This window comes from Columba livia, chromosome 26, assembly GCF_036013475.1.
Source record: "Columba livia isolate bColLiv1 breed racing homer chromosome 26, bColLiv1.pat.W.v2, whole genome shotgun sequence".
NCBI classification, from domain to species: Eukaryota; Metazoa; Chordata; class Aves; order Columbiformes; family Columbidae; genus Columba; species Columba livia.
Genome location: NC_088627.1, coordinates 3013900 through 3034047, shown reverse-complemented (window position 1 = coordinate 3034047; position 20148 = coordinate 3013900). Strand labels below are relative to the sequence as shown.

The window sequence follows — 20148 nt, the reverse complement described above, 5'->3', positions numbered from 1 at the left end:
TGAGTCTAAGTACATTAACACATTTACAACCTCACAATGAATTGTGTGTCTCTTGGCTGTGTGGGCTCCTAATTGAGATTTGAACTCCCAGATATGATTAGCATGCAAATCAGAAATAGTGGGAATAATAATAGAAATGATCTTAACCTACTGAACTATAGTAACAATACTGTAGCCAGAAAGGGGTGATCATGCAGGTAAAATGGCAGTTTAGCTTCTGGCGATGAAGAATAGTAAAGAGAAATACTCTTGGCCCGCCTGGGTGCTTGTAGATGGGTTATAAACCATGTGAGCACCTCTTGTTATCCCCCACTGGTACTGGGTATGAATTCACTGAAACAGGTAAAATAGTGATTTTTGAATTGTGATTAACCCCAACTGTGCTGTCAGAAAAAGTTTAATTTTAATGACACTGCTGGCGATTTGTGGTTCTCTGGGCTCATTTTAATTCTGTGATACTCTTTACAGTTGTAATTAGAAGAGACAGCCATTCCAGCTAATAATTTTTTTGTGATGTATCAAAGCCTCTAGTACAAGAGGGGTTAATTATACTCCTCCAATATTCATGAATTACTGGAGAAATCATTTCAGTCTTCTTGAAACTTATCGAACTGAATGTAAGGGTCAGACCTTTTGTTTTCTCCCCTGATGGGAGAAATTGGAGAACTGTGTTTCTGAAACCTCCTTTAAGTGCCGGATCTTCCAAATCTCACTGCTACTCATTCCCATGAGGGATGGAGGGAAATAATGTGGAAGATGAGCCATATTGCATGGTCAAGGGATGACAATATTAAGAGCTTATTGTGTTTCTGTTGCTTTCAGATGGGGCTGCCAGACTGAGCTGGCTCCAGCCAGGATCTTCCCATCAACCTTGCACCATTATCTGGGGTTTCTAATGACATCGTGTCCATTCCATTGCTCGTGATGTTCCACTTTAGCCAGGGAAGAGCGGTATCATTCTTACTTTATTCCTGATGACAGCATGAGATTTTTCAACCACCTGAAAACACTGGTTGGCTGATCACTTTGTAAATTATTGGGTTATTGTGAATTATGGAGTTCTTGCCTTCTACTCCCAGCTGATAAAAATGCATTTCCCTGCAGCTAATCTCAATGTAAAATCAAATCCTGGCTCGGTGTGTAATGTGTGATGTGACCTGAGCACAGACTGACATAGAAGAGGCTTAATGAGCACAACAGCCATGAGCGCGAGGTTTTGGGTGTGATTCTTTTCTCTTTGGCCTGAGCTGAACGCAGTCAAAACTTGCTGCTGAATTTGATGGGCTTTTATAGACTTGAATTCCTGGAGTCACTTGTGGAATTTGTTTGATGATATCAACACTGGCTCTTCTAACAGAGTCACCCCCAGGTGACAGCCCAATAAAGAGACTTGACTCCACCTAAGTCCTTATCCATAATCCTTTTTTTGTAGGGCTGAGCTACAATTGTGTATAATTATCTGCAAGAGTACAAAATGCACCTGCAGCGCATATGGTGCTTAATGCCAGTGCACTGTGACTTCTTCAGATACCTGTACAATCATCTCTCGCTTTGTTTTCTTATCAGTATTTAATATTAGGACTGGCAAATAAGAAACTTGCTCTCTCCTCTTCCCCTTATTTGCTGTCGTGCCTGGATTAAAGTGGGTTGGGGTTTTTTTTAAATAAATAAAAACTTAAATTGCATTTTATTTTCTTACCAGCTGCTAATTCTCCGAGACATATTGGGAGATCAATTATCACAGCGGTGAATGAATCTAATTTTTCAATATAGTTTACGGTAATTCCATATTCTCTGCCCAAGAAGCAAATAGCGCTGGCTTATTTCCAAAAGTGTACTCAGAAAACAAATATGTAACAGAAGCCTCGTGAAACCAGAAACACCCCTAATGAACAGCAAGGGGTGTTTGTTGTGTTCTTCTCGGAAGAAACATTATGGCAAATTGTGCAGTTGATTTTGGGGAGGGAGGTAACGACAGCTCAATCCTACATAGGGGCAGCTCATGGAAATCCAGGTAAATTGTGATATATCTGCTCAAATTGTATCTTCCTAGTAGGGCTTCTAGAGTTGCAGTCAGGACAGGCGGGGAGGCCAACACCATCAGTGGTGTCTGAGCACTTCTGTCACCTGCTGAGAACAGTGTTGTTTAGTGTGCACTTGAAATGTGTTTAAATAATTAAAATAAATGGCATGCATCAGTTAGATGGAGGGGAGGGGAAAGAAAGAGGTTGCAACCCTTTTTCTCTTCATTTAATAACTCACTAACTAAATCTTCACTTTAGATTTACCAGGAATACAAATAGTGCAATTAATTGCCAGTAATTTAGAAGTATTCCATTTCAAAAGCCCCAGGATGTACAGATTAGAAACAATGAATCTCTTAATGTCAGCAGTGGTTCTGTACGTGGCCTAGGATGCAAACAAGAGGGAAAGGAATTTTTGCCCACTTTCCCCATGTTATTTCTATCTTGTCTTCACCCAGCTGACAGCACCTTTTTGGATGTTGCATTAAAAATGGCTCCTTCTGTGCAGACATTCCAACCCGCCTGGACACCTTCCTGTGTAACCTCATCTGGGTGTTCCTGCTCCATGGGGGGATTGCACTGCATGAGCTTTCCAGGGCCCTTCAACCCCTGACTCTCTGGGATTCTGTGGTTCTTGGCAAACACAGCAGCATGGGAGAGCTCACCTGCCAGGTCACAGATTTTTCTTTTTTGCTTATTCACTGAATAACTGCAATTTCTGTCTTTTATGTTTGTACAATCACCATCCTTTGCAGTGTCTATGATTTTCCATATTATAATTGAGTCCTCTGTTCTTCCACATGACAAGTTCAAATAAAGTAAATGCCACACCCAGCATTTTTGTGCAATTTTGGGGATGTGCTGCTTCAATTCTGTGATGGATGGAAGGAGCGATACCTCTTGACTCCCCACTATTCTTTCTGCAGAGGTAGAAATGCTTTTGAACATGTGTGGATTGCACAATGTAATGCATGGTGGGAGATACAGAACAATATCCAGTAGTCAAAACTTCAGCGGTAGATGTGGTAGGTGGTGTGTTATCGAATCTCTTTAAACGTGTGTATGTGAAATACTGTGATTGAAGCACAAAACAGGTACAGGCTCTGTATGACTCTGGGCAGTCACTTTGCTAACAAAGCAAAATGGAGCAATGTCACCTTTCTTATATATTTAGTTTGCAAGGTAGTTGGGACAGACACTTGCCTGGTATGTCCTGGAACTGGATTCTTTCGAGTTGCTCTGTTATAATTAACAGTGGTAGCTGAATTGGCCAAAAGGCCTGTGAGACACAATTGCTTTGTTTTGGCTGGGAGCTCGGTCTATGTGAGACACTTCCCCATTGCAGTTAATGTTCTTTGTGTTAGCAAAAGCAAGGTCTGCCCCCACCGTTGGGTGTTCAGGGATCTGCATAGACTACCCTGTTCTGTGACATTTGCAAAAGACTTGATTGCTTGAACCTCTGAGCATTTAGGCCTTTAAATATTTATTAACTTTCTCTCAGATGTGTATCACAGCTTAAGGCAGAAATAACCTTCCCTGTGGCTATGACTGGGGCAGAGGGGAACCCCTTCCATGAACCAGCTGTGAAAGCGCAGGATTCACAGCATTCCCTTCACACTGTGGAGCAGAAGAGAACCAGGAGCAGCAGCAAGGGTCAGGAAACAGGAGCCGAGGGGCTGCTGAGAGCAGGAAGGTTTCGGAGCCCAGAAGCCAGCACACGCGGGCTGGAGCCGCTTGCCCAGCGCTGCCACTTCAGGGCTGCGTGGGCTTTGAATTGCTTCCCAGTGCCTCTTCATTAAGGTAGATTGTCTGTGCAGCCTTTAGACAGCGGGAGGAACTCGTTCACCTTTGTAAGAGCTGTATTAGTTGGCTGCTGGTACTAACTACTGGAGTTTTCTTTAGTTTCAGCTTATGTAGTTTTAACAGTGCAAGTCCTTATTTGAAGCCTCCTGGATGGCTGCAAGGGGTTATTTTGTTTGCCTGAAGTAAGCAGTTATTGACAGTAAATGAAAGGTTGGCAGGTGTTTCTGCTGGTGTTGGGACACAATGACTATTAAGACGGGTGGTCCAGGTGCTGTGTGAAGCACCTGGACATGAAACGATGTCCTGGCACCTGGTGCACCCCCCATCACCCGGTCTCAAAGCCTCTTCCCAGGAGAGGACCCTGTGGTTGGTCCCACTGCATCAGGTCACCCATCCCAGGGCATGAAAATCCAAATGCTGTTGTCTTCAACTGGTTTCAGAAGAAATAGCTATTTTCAACCCTGTGGTGAACTAGGGGTCTCTTCCCGTTGTCAGCGTTTCTGGTGCTCTGGAGTGACGTATTTATTCCCCTTGCCCCATTCTGGCTGTTACCTGGACTGCACTCAGTGCTCTGGGGTTTCTGAGCACTGGTTTCGATGGTGTTAAAATCACAGGGCACCAACTGGTTTTATCTTCAGAACAGCTCCCATGTAACCTGCTTATGTGGTACATCAGGAACTTGGGGATAATACTGCTTTAGAAATCCTAAATATGTGAAGAAGATAATATCTTGAGGAATACTGCGCTCTGTGTACACAGAGCGGAGGTTGGAATGTCCTCATTATTGCTTTGACTAGGATTGCATCACCAGGAGTGCATTCATATGTCTGTGTGATGTTCATGTATTTTCAACCATTTTCCTGCTGTTGATTATTTGAACCTTGGGCTTTGGTTGAGGGGTGGGAGTGGGAACAGAATTGGAAAAAAGAGGTAGGAATCTAAAACGCTACAGACAACACACAGCTAATGGAGACGGCAGAAACATTTTTATGTTCATATGCTAATTGCATCCCACTTCCTTACAAACTGCAATCACTTCATTGTTTTTGTGCTGCGTGCTCTTGAAAAGATTTCATTGAAGCTCCCGTAATGAGGCAGACACAGAGAATAAAAGAGGTATGTTGTGGATGAGAATTTCTTCTGGATGCTCCATGTTAATTCTCCTTTGATTTCAGCTTAGCCAACTTGTTCACTTCACAGGCAGAAAGCAGAATTGGTTTAATTGAGAGACCGGCTGGTTCCGAACTGGTGTCCTAGACACAAGCCGAGCTCCCTGTGGACTGAGCAATGGTCGGGGTGTCTGTGGGCACCACCGTGTTCCGCGCTGCTGGATAATGCCGCTTCACCCCTGCGGTGCGCAGCACAAGCTTATGGTTTATTGGTACCATCGTTATGTGCTTTAGTTTAGAGGGCTGCTGGAGCCCAGGGAGCTGCTGCAAGAGCTGGTGTGACTAGTTGAGTGCTGAAGGAGTCCTTGGTGCTGTTAATTACAATATCTAAAGGCTCTTTGCCTATACAGACAAGTAACCCTGTAAGCAGTGGAAAATAAAGTCTTTTATTTTCTTTTTAATTGTGGTGTTGCAATTAAAAAAAAAAAGTTTTTAATAAATGAGAGGAGAAGGAAATGAGGTTGTTGCCAGGGAAGCGAGCTTGTCATTGAGGTGGTTTCTATTTTCTGTTTGGCTTGGGTTTATTTATTTCTTTTGTTTTGTTGCTATTAGGGGAGACAATTCAAATGAAGTGTGGAATGCATACGTGTACCTTGGTAAAGATGGTTTAGCTGGGACATGAGTAGACCTGAATCTCTAACTGGGGTGTGACAAGAACCCCAGTAGTTCCAAAATCACTGTAGAATTTGAACTGCCTCCCCGCCACAGCTCTTGCCATTCTCTGTCATTTGTTACATCAGCTGAGAAAACTGAAAGGACAAGTCTGTATTTCTTGCCCATACAGCAACAAAATGTGTAAGACGTTTGGAATCTCCTAAGATTTCCAGACCAAAATGTTTCCATAGTAAGTAGCTACAGTTTCCAAAATTAGCCTGCCTTGAGGGCAAACTTGTATCAAACACCTGTTTTTTCCTGATTTTAGCACGTATATCTTGGGAAATGATGCCACAGAGTCTGTGGGAGTCTGGGGTTTTTAGGGCCAGGATGAACTTACACAATCATCTCATCTGACAGCGTAATGCAGAGTTCAGCAATTACTGCATGGGCCCGGTGTCTGGTGCCTCATCCACTGCAGGTGGTGGTTTGGACACCGTGTACAGGACAGGTGAGCCATGTGCTGGGCCTTCCAGTACTTATTCACTCCTCGCTTTTTCTGAAGCCTCTGTTGGAATAACCGTAATCCTTTTAGCCAGGTAATGAACAGCTGGAAAAGTGACAAGAAGTGCAGAAGAAATTCTTATTATTTGAAGCAATAGCCATATAATGAGTTTAGCTGCAGCTCCTGGTTCAGAATCATGGTCTGTGGTGAATCTCATCTTTTGTCCTGTTGGAAGAAAAAAAACCACCCTTGAAACATTCTGTTGTTCCCATATGAAAACAATGCATTCGAGCATGACAAATCGCATCCCACTCAGCCGAGTCGCAGCCTTTCTACTCGTGAGCTTTCTGCTTGTTGTGCTCCTCTTGACGCACCTGGATTCCACCTCCACTCCTGCCAACACGGTCTGTGCTTTCCCTTGTTGAACCGCGTTCTTTTGGAGTCCAAGACAGGCATTGCCATGTTTAAGGAACATAAACTTTTAATTCAATGGCATTGTGATCAGCTGAAGACAGGTTCCTTTTGTTCATGTTTCTTTGCGTAGACACTTGCCAAGACACACTGAAATGTAAAAATAGCCGTCCCTCTTTAAGCAATATATTTAATGAGGCTCAGAGGCAAGTGTGTTCTAGGAGATACAAGAGGGTGAGAATTGAAGGGCTCCTGTTGGTTTCACCCTGGTTTTGTCACTGATGTGGCTCTGACTCAATGGCAGAACAAGGGATTTGTCCCTGGTCTGTAGGTGTGTGTGTGATACCGTGTTAGGGGAGAAGACCTCGGGCATCACTTGATCTCTTCTTAGTGACTCTCCCAACCTCTGGGCCCATATCAAAGAGCTGAACTGTTATTTTTGAAACAGGTGACTTATGAATTTATGTGTAAGTTGCAGAGGCAGTAACTCTCAATTTTAGCAGGCCTGGTGTGGTTGTATTTGGATGGAACAAGTGGCAGATCCAAATGCTTTGGTTCTCCAGGTGCTGAAGTTGGGTAACTGAAGTTCTCACCCTCTTCTCATCTCTGTCATTTAGAATCTAATGTCTTGGGGACAGAGGTTTCTCTTGAAGCCTGTACAAAGCACAACTGATCGCACCTCTGGGTGTTGCTGTAACACACACAATGGGAGGGTGACCTGAGCTGTGGGAGAACACGAAGATATGGGAGAGTTGGATCTTGGCTGGGGCTTTAAGGGCCTCTTGGATAAATGACATCCTATGAAATAAATAAAAGCACATGGTCTTGTTCCTTATGGTCCCGAGATTTCCCAGCTGTGTTTCAGATCAAGTCCCCAGTTACTTCAAAAGTGTCTCCAGCACTTAAAGTTCTACATAATTGTACATGTTTTCCCTTGGATGATATGAAGAAAGTGACTGCTGTTTGCTACTTCTGCAACCAAAAAAAGCCATTTCCATTTCCACATGTTAACAGCTCAACTAAAACCCCAGCAGTGACTCTATCAGCGCCAGGTGCACGTGAACAGCCCAGCCGCTTCACCTGCGGAAGCCGATCGATTAACATTGATTCTTCCAGGATGATGGCAAATAAACCCTCCCATTTTCTAGGCTCTCCACACAAAGCTTATTGTAGTGCCACGTAAAATATTTATGCCAAATTCATTTGGAAGCTGTAACTTACATTATCCACAAATGAGTTCACCCAAACCTTTTCAGAAAGCATTTTACTTTTGAGGAGGGATGTGCTTTACTGTCTTCAGTGTTCTGGGCTTTGAATACACACCCCTTCCTTATCACTTTATCTGCCCAGGAACAATTTCCATTTCAGGGAATAGTGTTTAAATCTTTTATTTCTTGTCTGTGTGATTTTTGTTAATCAACTTTACATTTCTAGCCCCTCTGCCATGGATTCCCTGGGTTTCCTTGGGCAGATCCAGCTGGTTTTGGATGCTCAGCTGCCCTGCGTTATCAGCAGATGGGAACAACTCGTAGAGTTCAGCTAAATCATACTCACATGCCTGTGGATGAAAACTATTATTATCTTTCCTTTATAGTGAGAGGAACCAAGGGGCTTAAGGGCCCACCCACACAAGGATATATGATATCCATACAGCAAAGATGAGGATTCCTGTGCTGGCTTTGGTCCTGCTGGTGCAGGTGATCAGGTTGTGCTGGGCGATGTTTGCTTTAGATTTGTTGAATAAGAGGTTAGACTTTCTACTGATTCTTAAATTATTATCTGTTGACTTTTCTCTTCACTACATTTTCTCTGCTGCTCAGGTAGATGAGCTGTTGTGGGATGACAAAACCAGTGGTGCTCAGACCTGTAATGCTGCTTGGCAGGGAGATTTCCTATAGGAATGAGGGTTGGAGGTTTGTCTTGTGTTGTCCCATTGGTTCGATGATTCTGCCCCCCACGTTTCATGAAAATTGGTGGTTGAATGTTGGAAGAGTATTGAAATGACTTTCTACACTGGGAAGGGGCAACCGAGTTGTTCTGCTTCTCATTGTATGGTAACCAACTGCATGGGTCCTTTACTGCCCCGACTCACCCTTCAGGCAACCCTTTTAAATTACACAAAATAATGAGCTGATGTGCTGGTGGAATTTCCTTCCTCCTGCGGAAAGGACTCGCCTCTGTCACAGAGGAAAATTAGGTTGTGCCTAAAATGGCCCTTTGCTGCATCCCCAAAAACATCCTTGTGGTGAGAGGCTGCTGCTGCAGTGATAAATATGCTGCTTTCATGACTTTAATAATTAAAAATGCACTTTAAAAAAATCCTTCTGCACACACTATGGAAAGGTCTATTGCATTTATTCTAGCCTCTCATGGATCCTTAAGGTTTTATGGGCACTTTAAAGGAGAAATAAAGATCCATTTTACATTCAAAAAAACAGATGTCTTTTAAACTGCCACCCCATTCCACACAACTGTAGCTATTTTGTTCTTTAAGATGTTGCATCTGGACCGGAGTCTTTTGCCTTTTCTTTTCCAGAGATGTGCAGGTTTAAGGCAGAAGGAATGGCCGGGACTGGGTGTCTCCATCTTTGGGAGTGTCATGGTATTTATTGCATGCGTGTACTTAAGGTACATAAAAGCATCATCCATAGGAATCTCTTGCATGAGTGTTCAGAGAGGCCCAGCCCCATCTTCTCCGCCATGTCCAGCATAAAATGTACCTGACACATCTTTGTGGTCCAGCTCAGAAGCGAATTAAATTCTAATATACTTAAGAATTTACTGTGTGGATGTGGCAAGTGTCCCTTTGCTTCCACCTGTAAAATGAGGATCATACTGTTCTGTTGTCATGTGGCAGCTCCTAATGAAGCTCCCAGGTCCTGGAAGTCTCCAGATCAGTGTGGTTTGGTTGCTGAAATGATCCCGGCACTGCAGGGAGAGGAGGTGACTGGGAGTATTGCAGTAGCAGACGTTACACGGCTTTGTCTTTAACTGCTTGGTCAGACTGCAGGATGTCAAACCCAAGAGAACACAGTGAATGAGAAGGGAAGCTCTGTTCTGCAGAGTCATTATAGCAGAATAATGTATATGCAATTATTTATTTTTGAGATTCACCCAAAAAATCTCTTAGAGAAACAGAACTGATGCATCTGGGCTGGGATGTGTATTTGTTTTCATTATTACTTTTTGGCAGAAAATGTCTTCCAAAGGAAATAAATAGAGGAAGATATTAGACAAGAACAACTGGTGATTTTTAGGATCTGATTTCTTCCCACCTTGCTTTTTGTATTTGTGCGCTATCTTGTTCTGCGAGCTCCGTTTCATTTATAATGAGATTTCTCATGGTTTGGCAGCCGAGGACGGTTTGCGACATAGCTGCGGTCCAGAGGCACCGTGATGAATGGCTCAGGAGAACCCGGGGAACAAAAGCACCGCTTCCGCTAATGGGCTGGGTCTGGTGGCCAAGAAACCACTTTGGTTTTGTCATATTCCCTCTATGGGCAGGTTTGGTGCAAGGGGTTTCCAATGGTGTGGTCAAGGTGCAATCACGTTGAGCTGATTTTGAAGCACAGGGCACTTCTTTATTGGACTCCCCATTCAACTGATTCTCCCCCTTGGCTTCTGAAGTATAATGGAATAATCCCTGTGGGCCAGTACCGCCCAACTCCAGAACAAACCATCATGGAAGTGGCTCTTAGAGGTACAAGAAAATGAATGAACCTGACTGAAGCAATAACTGCATGCAAAATAACCCCCTGCCCTCAGCCCCCTTCAACTCCCCCCAAAAAAAACCCAAACTGAAAAACCACCACAACTGTGTCCTCACTGTCACTGCCAATAAAAAGTTACGTAATGTGGTGATTTCGGTTTGATTTAGGCTCTGAGTTTTGCGTCTTGGTGCGAACCTCATCAATGCTGTTTTTAAAAATGGTCTCTTTTTGTGTTAGCTGTGGCATGATATAGAGAACCGTCAAAGCGGTTGTAAGGAAAAAGGAGTCATTATTTTTGATAAATTATTGTGCTGTGGTCAGGGTAAGGAGCAGCTCAATCTCTTCTCCTTCTCTTAGGACTTAAGGGGGGGGGAAAACCCAAGATTTCAAGCTTTTGAACATTGAATTGGTGACAGAGACAGTGCACATACATTGTTAAGTGACACGAAGGTCACTGAACATTCATTCCTACAGAAAGGGTCATACTGACATGGCAATTATTGATTTTGGGTTTTTTCTACTATGTTTTTCCACTAACCTAGAGACTCTTTTCCTCTGGAGTTGTTTGTATGTGTCTTATTCTAGTTTTCCCTTTTCCTTGTGCTTCAGCGTGTTGCATTTTTATGTGATTAAGTTATATTGTAATGACCTAAAGCAGAGCCCCAGGTGCCCAGGGATGCCCCTTCCTAAACCACAGCACGTGGGGAATGTGGCTCGGGGGTCATCGCTACACGTGTCTGCAGGTTTGTGTCCACATGGCTCATCCTGGGAAGAGATTTGTGATTAACACCAGCCTGAGTGCTGGGCTGGACTTGAACTGATACAAATTGCTGAATCTTCATGGGAACGGGCTGGAACAGAAGGGTTTGGGGTAAGGGCTCCAGCTTGGGATGACTCAGAGATGGAGACAGCAAAGGCTGAGCACAATATGAATTGTACCTGAGCTTTAGGCTGAGGAGGAGCCTCCATTCCTGGTGTTAGTGAGCTACTGGGGGTCCATAACTAACCACAGCTAATTAGCAGAGCCCAGGCTGGATGACCAGGTGTTATTTGGGGTCGGGGGTGGCAGAGCAGCGGGTCTGTGCGGAGCTCCAGCTGCTTTGAGACTGGCGTCAAGTTCCAAAGCACCAGCATAGCGCTTCATCTTTGCCTGCTGAGACACCCAGTGTCTCCATTAGCTCGATAATTACTCACCAAAGTTCCTGTTTTCATAGCAGTGATAACAGTTGTTAATCACATGCTGCGCTAGGATTATACCTCCTATGCCAATCCTGTGTGTTATTCTGAAAACTCGACACACACCAACCCGGGAAGTGTATTAATGCAACTGCAGAAGTCATTAAGCTTTACTTATGGTGGGTGTTAAGTGTGTGAAGATGGAAGTCACGTTCAAAGATCTTTAATGGGGAATCACAGCAGTCTCATGAACAGCAAGTTCATTCCACCACTTTTCATCTGGGGACAGGATCACAGCCAGCAGAGAAATGGGATGAAAGTGGCCATAAAGAAGAGAAAGGAGCAAAAAGACAATAGTGTGGTGTTGATAAATTCCTGAAACTGCAGGAACTACTAGTGTTGGGCAATGAGGAAAAGTATTAACACTACAGAGACTGGACGGGGTTTCTGAAGCAGAGAACTAGAGTGATATAATTAAAGAAAGAGCAAGTGAGCTGATGCTGCAGAAACCGGTACTTATTAGAACATCCTCTAAAAATAGCTCTGGTTTAATCTGTGTCAGGCAAAGTAACAATAGAGTAACTTCCTGCAGTCTGTCCATCTATTACCAAGTAGAAAATAAAGACTACACAGACAAATAGCCAGCGTATCTTTTTATAGAAAAGAAAAATTCATAGTAAGTTGTCTTGTGTTGATATGTGAAGCATAAGATGGAGAACTCATTTCTGCCTAATGTACGTCTGCCCAAGCATAAAACCAATCTAAAATACCTGGCTGGCAGCGAAGTGATGGCGTTTGTATCTCATACTGCCCCAAATATACACATGCTGTGCGGTGGTCATGAAATATGGAGTTGGAGGTGTTGTGTTATTGCTGTGTATTGTTTGCTGCACAGTACAATGTAGTGGAAGCAGAGCTCAAGGGTCTGCAAAGCCCAAATGATAAATGGGAAGAGAAACCTGCGGAAGAGTCTTGCACAAAAGACGTCAACAAAATCCGAGATATAGGGCAAAGATAATTCACTTCTCACCTGCTTAATACCGATGGCAGTCCTTGCCGATAGTGCCTTTAATGCCCAGTCCTTAACAGCTTGGCCTGGCAGGCAGGGGAATGTCGGGCAGGAAAATGCTGGCCAAAATGTAGCATAAGGTCCAAAAAGTCTCCTATTGGGAGTACAAAGCTGGTATCACAGGTGGGATGTGTTTGGTAGATCTGCCCTGGTCATGGACCTATTCCATAGGTATTTATATTCAGTCTAAATATAGAACTCTACAATTCGGTCAGCTCAGGTTTTCGGTAATCTAAGACACTCTGGAGGGTTTCTCATGCAGCCTGATGTCCTGTTCAGGTAGCTGGGATGGTGGTGATTAAGTCTCTTACTAAGCATCTAGATTATGTGGATGTTTTGGAGATGGAAGGAGTGATTCAGCTGAGTGCTGGGAAAGTTGCTGCTGAGGAAAATCTGTTTTCTTCCTTCTTAACTCCTGAAAGAGTATCTTGAGTGGGTCAGATCCAGCTCTGAGAAGAGCAGTTAAATGCAGCAAAGGGTATTCATTCCCCGTTGGTTCCCAGCGTTTATTGTACTTCAAACATAACAGCACAACAAACTCCAGTCCCACAGAGTATCTTCCTTCCTGGGCAGGAGGGTTTTGCCCCGCAGAGCAGGTCTGGGAGCAGCGAGAGGTGCGAGCAGACCCTCCAGACCGTGACCTGCGCTTGAGTTCCGCTGAGCTCCCTTTGCAAAGTGTTTATCCAGAGCAAATGGAGGGGGCTGTCAGGGGAAGAGACAAAACACAGCTCAACAGCACGACAACTGCTGCGGGGAAAGAAAAAGCTGCTTCTATGGAACGATGCTGGCACAAACAAAAACAATTATCTTCCTTTTTTGATTTCATTTTTTTTCTCCTTGCGTTTTGCATAATAAGGCTGTAGATCTGTTGCTGTCTTGGGCCAACCTACGGGGCAGTTTTTCCTTTTCTTTCTCCTGCTCTTGTCTATCAAGAGGGTTATTGGAGCCAATTCAGATGGGCCTGGTTATGACACAGTGGCTCAGCCAGCAGTCTTGGCTGCAGGAGCCGATAGGCCTGGCGTGCTGCTTGGCAGCGCCTGTTATTGATAGCATCGAGGGTGGTTCTTTGGCTCTGCCGCGTAGAGATACTGATTTGTTCACTATCCCTGGGTTAGACATATGTCTTTAAGGCAACTCTCCAAGCAGAAGGGATCATTTTGAGAGTTCTCTTTGCACTGTGCCTGTGTCTGCCTTCCTTGGGGATGCATCCTGCTTTATTTCTCTTCATCTGAAGGGATGGGATGAGATGAGGAAAGGACCACTAGGAGCGCTTTGTTTTCAAGTGCAATATAGTAAAGACTCCTCCTGTTTTCTCTTTTATATCTATGTGTCACAAAATCTTTTGCTGACCACCTGTCCGATTCCTGCCTCTCTCAGGCTGTGCTGTTCAGTGTCCTTTTCTCACCTGGAAGCCTTCTATAGCCAGACCTGAGGTTCTAACTTGAAGGGTAGCAGTGATTCCTGGTGAAAAGGGTTATCAAAAAGCTGGAGATGGGAGATCTCCTTTTTTACACAGATTCTTATTCAGTCAGCCCAACTGGAGATGCCTGTTGCTATGCCAGGGTCAGGAGGGGACTGCTGAGGAACCAGTACCCCAGTGGTTTGATTTCTTCCTCTTATGCTCTGCAGCAACAGCAATGTGGAAATAAAGAGTAATCAGGTCAGGTGAGAAGAGGCAGTGAGTCCACAGCTGTGCCCAGCCAGCTCAAAATCCTCAAATTGGGAAAATGAAGCAAGGGAAAGGTGACTTGTGGGTCTGTGGATGCGGTGTCCAGTGCATCGTTCTTGGCTGCCTTGCTGAAGGATTCGGATCCTTCCCCACCCAGAGAAGCCCTGTCTTACAGCTTCAAAGTAAGGAATAATGTGCTGTGCCATATCAAAAAGCCGGGGAGAGTCTCATTATCAGAAGCAACGTGATTCAGTCCTGTTCTCGGTGTCGCGGTGACGTCTGCCTCTCTCTTTATCCTGTAACCTTACTGCCCAGCATCCACAAAGCAATGGTTGGTTGCCAAATATAGGAGTTGGGGATAAACACATTTGTTATGTAACTTTTCAGTTGCCAGGAAATTTGATGATTTTTGACTCCTGCTGTCTGACTTGAGTAATGGATTCGGGGTAGAGAAGGTGCCTACAGAAATGAGTGGCTTTCATTTATTTCAGGACACAGTTGACATTGTAAATAGACCTACAAGACGAAAATCTGTAGTTAGGGGTAAATAACTGTGACTCTCTGATCTGGCCTGTAACATTGGTGATGTTTATTTACCACTATAACTTAAATTGTTACAGCAAACAGCTTAATAATTGCTATGTGTAATGCCCGGAGCAATCTGGCTGGGACAGACAGAAGCCACCACGCATTATTCACAAATGTCCTTTAGGAGCCATCTGAGAAACCTACCACCCTGACGCATGCGTTAGCAACAGAAAATGGTTCTGAGCGGCATTATTAGTGGCTTTTCTTCTTCTGCATCCCGTGGTTTCAGGCCAGACCCTGAATTTTGCCTCCTCCCCTCACCATGGTAGTGCAAACCCCCAGTGTAGGAGCTGTAGGAGATTCTGTGCCAATGCAATGCAGGTTTTTGCACCAGTGTAGCTCATCTCAGCAGCTTTCTGGGCTGGTGTCTGACTCGGTGCACGTGGCTGTGCACGGTTGGTACCAACTTGTGCCTCTGGCTGGGGACGTCTGTCTCCTGCTCTCGGTGTTGATCGCGGTGACAGCTGTCGTGTGTTAGCTGCTCACACCGCTACACCTACGTGGTTACACAGATCCTCACATCTTGACAAAGTCTTAGAACATCCACTCTGTGGGCAAATGTATGTGATGTGTACGTGTGTGTTTGCACACGCGTGTCCTTGCAGTGGGTGATCTGCAAAGGAGGATGCCCGGCAACATAGGCAACTTAGAGCATCGTCTGCTGAGGAGCCCCAAACAGCTTCCTCCTCCTATCAAGCCCAAGATACTGTGGTTCTGGAAACTAAGGCTTGCGACTGAAACGTCTGAGCACAGGGCTAATGAGATTGCTCGGATAAAACATTCACAAAATCCCTGTGTGCTGGATAACTGGGCCAGGTGCTGATGTCAGCTCCCCCGGAGCATTCCTGCTCCTTCCAGGGGGTTATTCTGGCTTTGCACCCACACTGGCTTCTGGCCAAAGAGCTTTGTCTTTGGTCAGGTAAGACAAGTTGATGCTCTAGGACAGACAAGACTTTGCAGAATAGCTTGGGACTGCTGCAACCTGCTGTTTTTTCTTCAGCGAGTGGGAGGAGAGTGCGGCGCAGTGGCTGCTGTGATCTGACAAGGAGGTTAATCTATGGGGGGAATGAGAGCACCATCCCACTGGGGAAGGGATGCTTTATTTTTGGTTTAATTAGAGACACCTGTTACTTCCCTGAGGTTCCTTTTTTCATCAGGCGGTGTGTTGCATTAGTGTGACTTCCTAAAATGACAAGTGTTTGTATGAAGGTCTTTGTGTGCAACCATATGAATAAGCAATATGTTTATAGCCCATGCATCCTGGGATGCTGAGCTTGCTCTGACCTTGGCTGAAGTCTCAGTACAGAATTTGACTTTTCTTGCAGGGTTTTGAGGTGTACACGCCACGATTGGCTCTGATGTCCTGGCCTATCAAGCTTGGTCTCTTTGGGAAGAGGGAAATGTGAGATCTTAGAAGGAATAAAGTCCCTGCAGAGATCTTTTTGCTGTGTGTGTATGGCAGGAGACCAAGCAAGGTGCAGTGTTTTAAGTCTAAGCAAGTCCATGGTAGTTGCTTGTCATTGAGACTTGGGTCACTCTGGCTGCACATCTAAAACCTCTGACTTCTCAGCATTAATGAGGAGCAGAAAGGTTCCTCATCGGTGATGCAGCTCCTGTTATCCTGCTGGAGAGGCAGGGATGCTACACAATACAGCAAAAAAGACTGGGGACACTTGAAAGAACAAATGCGGCTTGGGGGAGCTGTATGGAGCCTGATAATAAAGCTGCAGTTGTCTCTTCTCCCTTTATTTAGAACCACCTTGTAGCTGGGCTTAAAGTTTAAATAATAATACTAAAGAAAGAAAAAACAGAAATCGAATGCCATACAAAGCAAAGTGCTTCAGTGCTTCCAATTTAACAGCTCGTGTGAGAACCTGAAAAGGCTCATAGTTGATAATGAGTCATCTCAGCTGGGTGGCTGCTGCTGAAGAGCTGCTGGTTGTCATTCCTGCTCTTGGGGGATTTTTGGAAGGGCCGGATTCCTCCGAGGTCGCCACAAGAGCTGCCTGGTGACTCCCAGGGACTTCAGATCAGACCTGGGGCACCCGATGTCCCCCAGTGCGCTGCTGTGACACGTGTCCCAAAGGACAAAGGGACCCGTGGCCATCCAGCCCTGTTGTGTCCCCAAGAACTGTCACAAGGTGACTCCAGCACTTGCCTCCTGGAGCTCTTGTCTTCCAGGCTCTTTCCACTGACTGCACCGGCCCTGCAGTGTCACCTTCAGAAGTGACAAGTTCAGAAGCAGCGGGTCTTTTCGCCCCAAGCTGGTTGCTGTGATTTGTCCTGTCCTGTGGCCGCTCGGGGTTGCTGGGGAAGACTGGGAGTCCTGAAACGGAGAATAGAGAGGGTGAAAATAGGAAGGAGCTGAGGGAGAATTCTCAGATTGCTTTGGTCAGTGGGAATTCTGGTGTTGGCAGAAGAAAACCACCCTTGGAAAGAGACCCTATCACTGAACTTGGTGTGTGGGTCAGACTTGACGATATTGACTTGTAGGGAAGGTTTAAGAAGTATTTCCCTGTCCACAGCACAACCAAACATCATGTCATCGAATCACAAGGCTGGGCAGGAAGGTGTTTGTACTTTTCAGCCAAATTTATGCAGAAGAAACCAAATAAATGATGCCCTGTGATATTTGTGCAGCCAAAGGTGGTATTTGTCCATTGAAAGCCAGTTGTTGTGTACTCTTTAAAGGTAATTTTTTAGTTTTGCAGGTTCTTTGAAAAATCTGGCCTGTATTTTCTGCCCAGACAGGATTCTGAATCTCCACTGGACAACTGCGCATTGCAGTTCATCCCTTCGGAGCTGTTTTGGAGAACAGAACAAGTTGAATCTCTACCTTTTAATGGGTATTACTTACTGGGTTGGGGTTTTCACTGCCAGGCTTCTTGAAAATAGTAAATCTGAAAGGAAAATCCATTTTTAAATCATTAAAAGCATTAAAAATGACCTTTACCTGCTGCAAACGTAATCCGTTAATAACGTGCCTTGTACCGGACAGATAATGGGGATCTTCCACCCAGGGATTAAGGGATTGTGCAAACTCAGAACTGCTGATTTACTGAGGAAAATATGTCCTTTTTAAAATCACAGGTGGCACCATATAGGGTATAGACAGCTATAGCAGAACACACGTCCATCTTCTGCCCGTGCCACATTTAGAAATGTGCTCAAGTGTGTGTTTGGAATGTCTGTGAGCGACGGGTGGTGATACAAGACCTTGAAATTCTTGTGTGATCCTCTGTAGAAATTCTCTGCTGTTTATCTTCACACGAGACTCGGGTGGGCACCTTGTAGCTCTTGGCCCAAGTAGGAACAAAGCTGCTGCGGTTTGCTGTGGGAATTGTAATGATGGTTTCGGAGTTAAAACACGCATCTGGCATTGGGTATGGTTTGGTGTGATCCTGGATGTGCCGCAAAGGGCTGTAATAGCACTGACAGGATGGATTTCGCAGCCTGAAGTAAATGGGGAAAAGGCCGGGGATGTTGGCATTGTCACCCTCATCAATCTCAGCTTCCTCGAGTCGCTATTGCAAATACAAGTTAAATGTTGAGAATGTACCAAGCGGCGCAGACAAAACCTTGCGCGATGCTTCTTACAGCCGAGGAGGCTTCATGGCGGCTGGGATGTGTCAGGTTGATTTATCACACAGCTTCTGGAGAAAATAAACGCTTGTGGTGGCAGAACAGAGCTTTCCTCATTGAAGAGCCATCAGATTTGCCAGGACAGCAATGGGTCTGGGTGACAGCCCCTGGGGGTGTCAGGACCAGGAGCTGCAGGTGAAACAGCTGCTTCTGGAGAGCTCAGTGCTGCAGCAAACTTGGAGGAAATCCATCAACTTGTTTTCCTTGGGATGGCTTGTGCTGAGCAGGCTGCAGCACCTTGGACTCCATGTACTTGCTGCTGGAGCTTCAAAGCTGCTCCCAAGGTACAGCTGGGCTGATAAGTGACGCTTTAGCCCATTATGGAGGAGGGATGGAGCATGGGCCGCGTCAGTTAAGTGATTATCCTGGGAATGGATGGGGCAGTAAATGTCTCCCGTGCTCATAACCCAGCAGCTAATGCAAAGAGATACTGCTGGGCTGCTCTGTTTCTGCTGGGCTCTGCTGCATTTACATTGCAATTAGGTTGTATATTTAAAGAAAAACACAGTTCAGATGTGCTGTAATTCACTGAAGGTGAAATTCACCCCTGTTCAGCAGTGCAAACCAAGACCTGTCTATTGTTAAATTTTCCCCCTGTATTTTTTTTCTTGGTCTTTGCAACACTAACACTCTCCTTTAGTGCATTTGGCCTCTGGTTGTCACCTCAAACACCAGGTTTCAGAGGCTGTGTTTCAGTCAGGCCTCTTGTGTAACTGGGGTTTTATTGGGGCTGTGTTTGTGCTTCTCCGTCTCCCTTTCTCTCTCATCCACGCAGGCTGCTCCTGTGCCTGGGAACTGGCTGAGGTATTTTGGCTTAAAAACTGTTTATTATATTCTCTCCTGCAGCTCCTCACGCTGCTCGCTGGGCTCCCTGGGCACACTTGGGAGAGCACCAGCAAAAAGGTCACTGAGAAAAGATGGGATGTAAGAGAAAATCAGTAAGTGAAGGAGAAAGGAGGAGATTTTGCTCTTGTACAAGGATCAACATGTGTGAGATGAGGTGGTAAAGGAGAGAGCTCGAAAATGAGGAAGAACGTTGTATGAGTTTGGAAAGGAAGGAGAGAGGAGCGCACGGAGAGAGGTAAGGGAGTAAAAGGCTGCGTGAGAGTGAAGGGTGGAGGAGATGGAGGTTTTCTATGCTGCTTGCTATGCAGCGAGGGCATCTCTGAGATGTCCCATCTCACACTTCAGTTCATCCCCAAGACTGGAGCAGATCATCAAATGTCCCTTCCAACCCAAACCGTTCTACGATCCCAGGGCTGCAGCAACACGGTGGTTGCAGGGTCGCTCTGCAGGACTTTCTCAGCCTTGTGCTCCCTCCAATACAAACTGAAGCTCTGGGAGCCCAGCTGAAGCAGCTAAACCAGTTAAACAGAAACATTAAATAAAGCACAATAGCCCTGTCGTACCCATCTCCGGAATAGCTGCTTTGGAGCAGGCTGGGAGAGCAGAAGGGCTGGCTGGGGCGCTGGCAACGAGCTGAGAAGAATTAATAACAATACAGATTACTTTCTGTGCTCTCTTAGCCTGCCCTGAGCATACATTCTCTAGTGCAAGTCAAAGGTTTTTATGCCACTGAGGTCGGTGGGACTTATTCTCTTCTTCCCACTGTAAATCCGCAGTGATCGCTTTTCAAATGAACAGGGCTAATTTTCCTCCTGCTTGGTCCTTGTTATTCCATAGTATCGCCACTTGGGCCGAGTTTCTCCTCACTGGGAAAGGAGTTAAGACAAACTAAAATGAATTAAGGCCTCTTTAGTTCTGGAGAGTCTGTGTCATGGTCTAACA

The 20148-nt window shown here is 45.2% G+C and overlaps 1 non-coding gene across 1 annotated transcript in view; it reads left to right on the top strand.

Annotated features, from left to right (window-relative positions):
• LOC102087592 (uncharacterized) overlaps positions 1–20148 on the top strand; it is a 102171-nt gene that overhangs the window by 11280 nt on the left and 70743 nt on the right. Inside the window, exon 3 of the transcript XR_010468154.1 lies at positions 19207–19441. This is a non-coding gene — a transcript (uncharacterized LOC102087592). The remainder of the gene's footprint in view (positions 1–19206; positions 19442–20148) is intronic.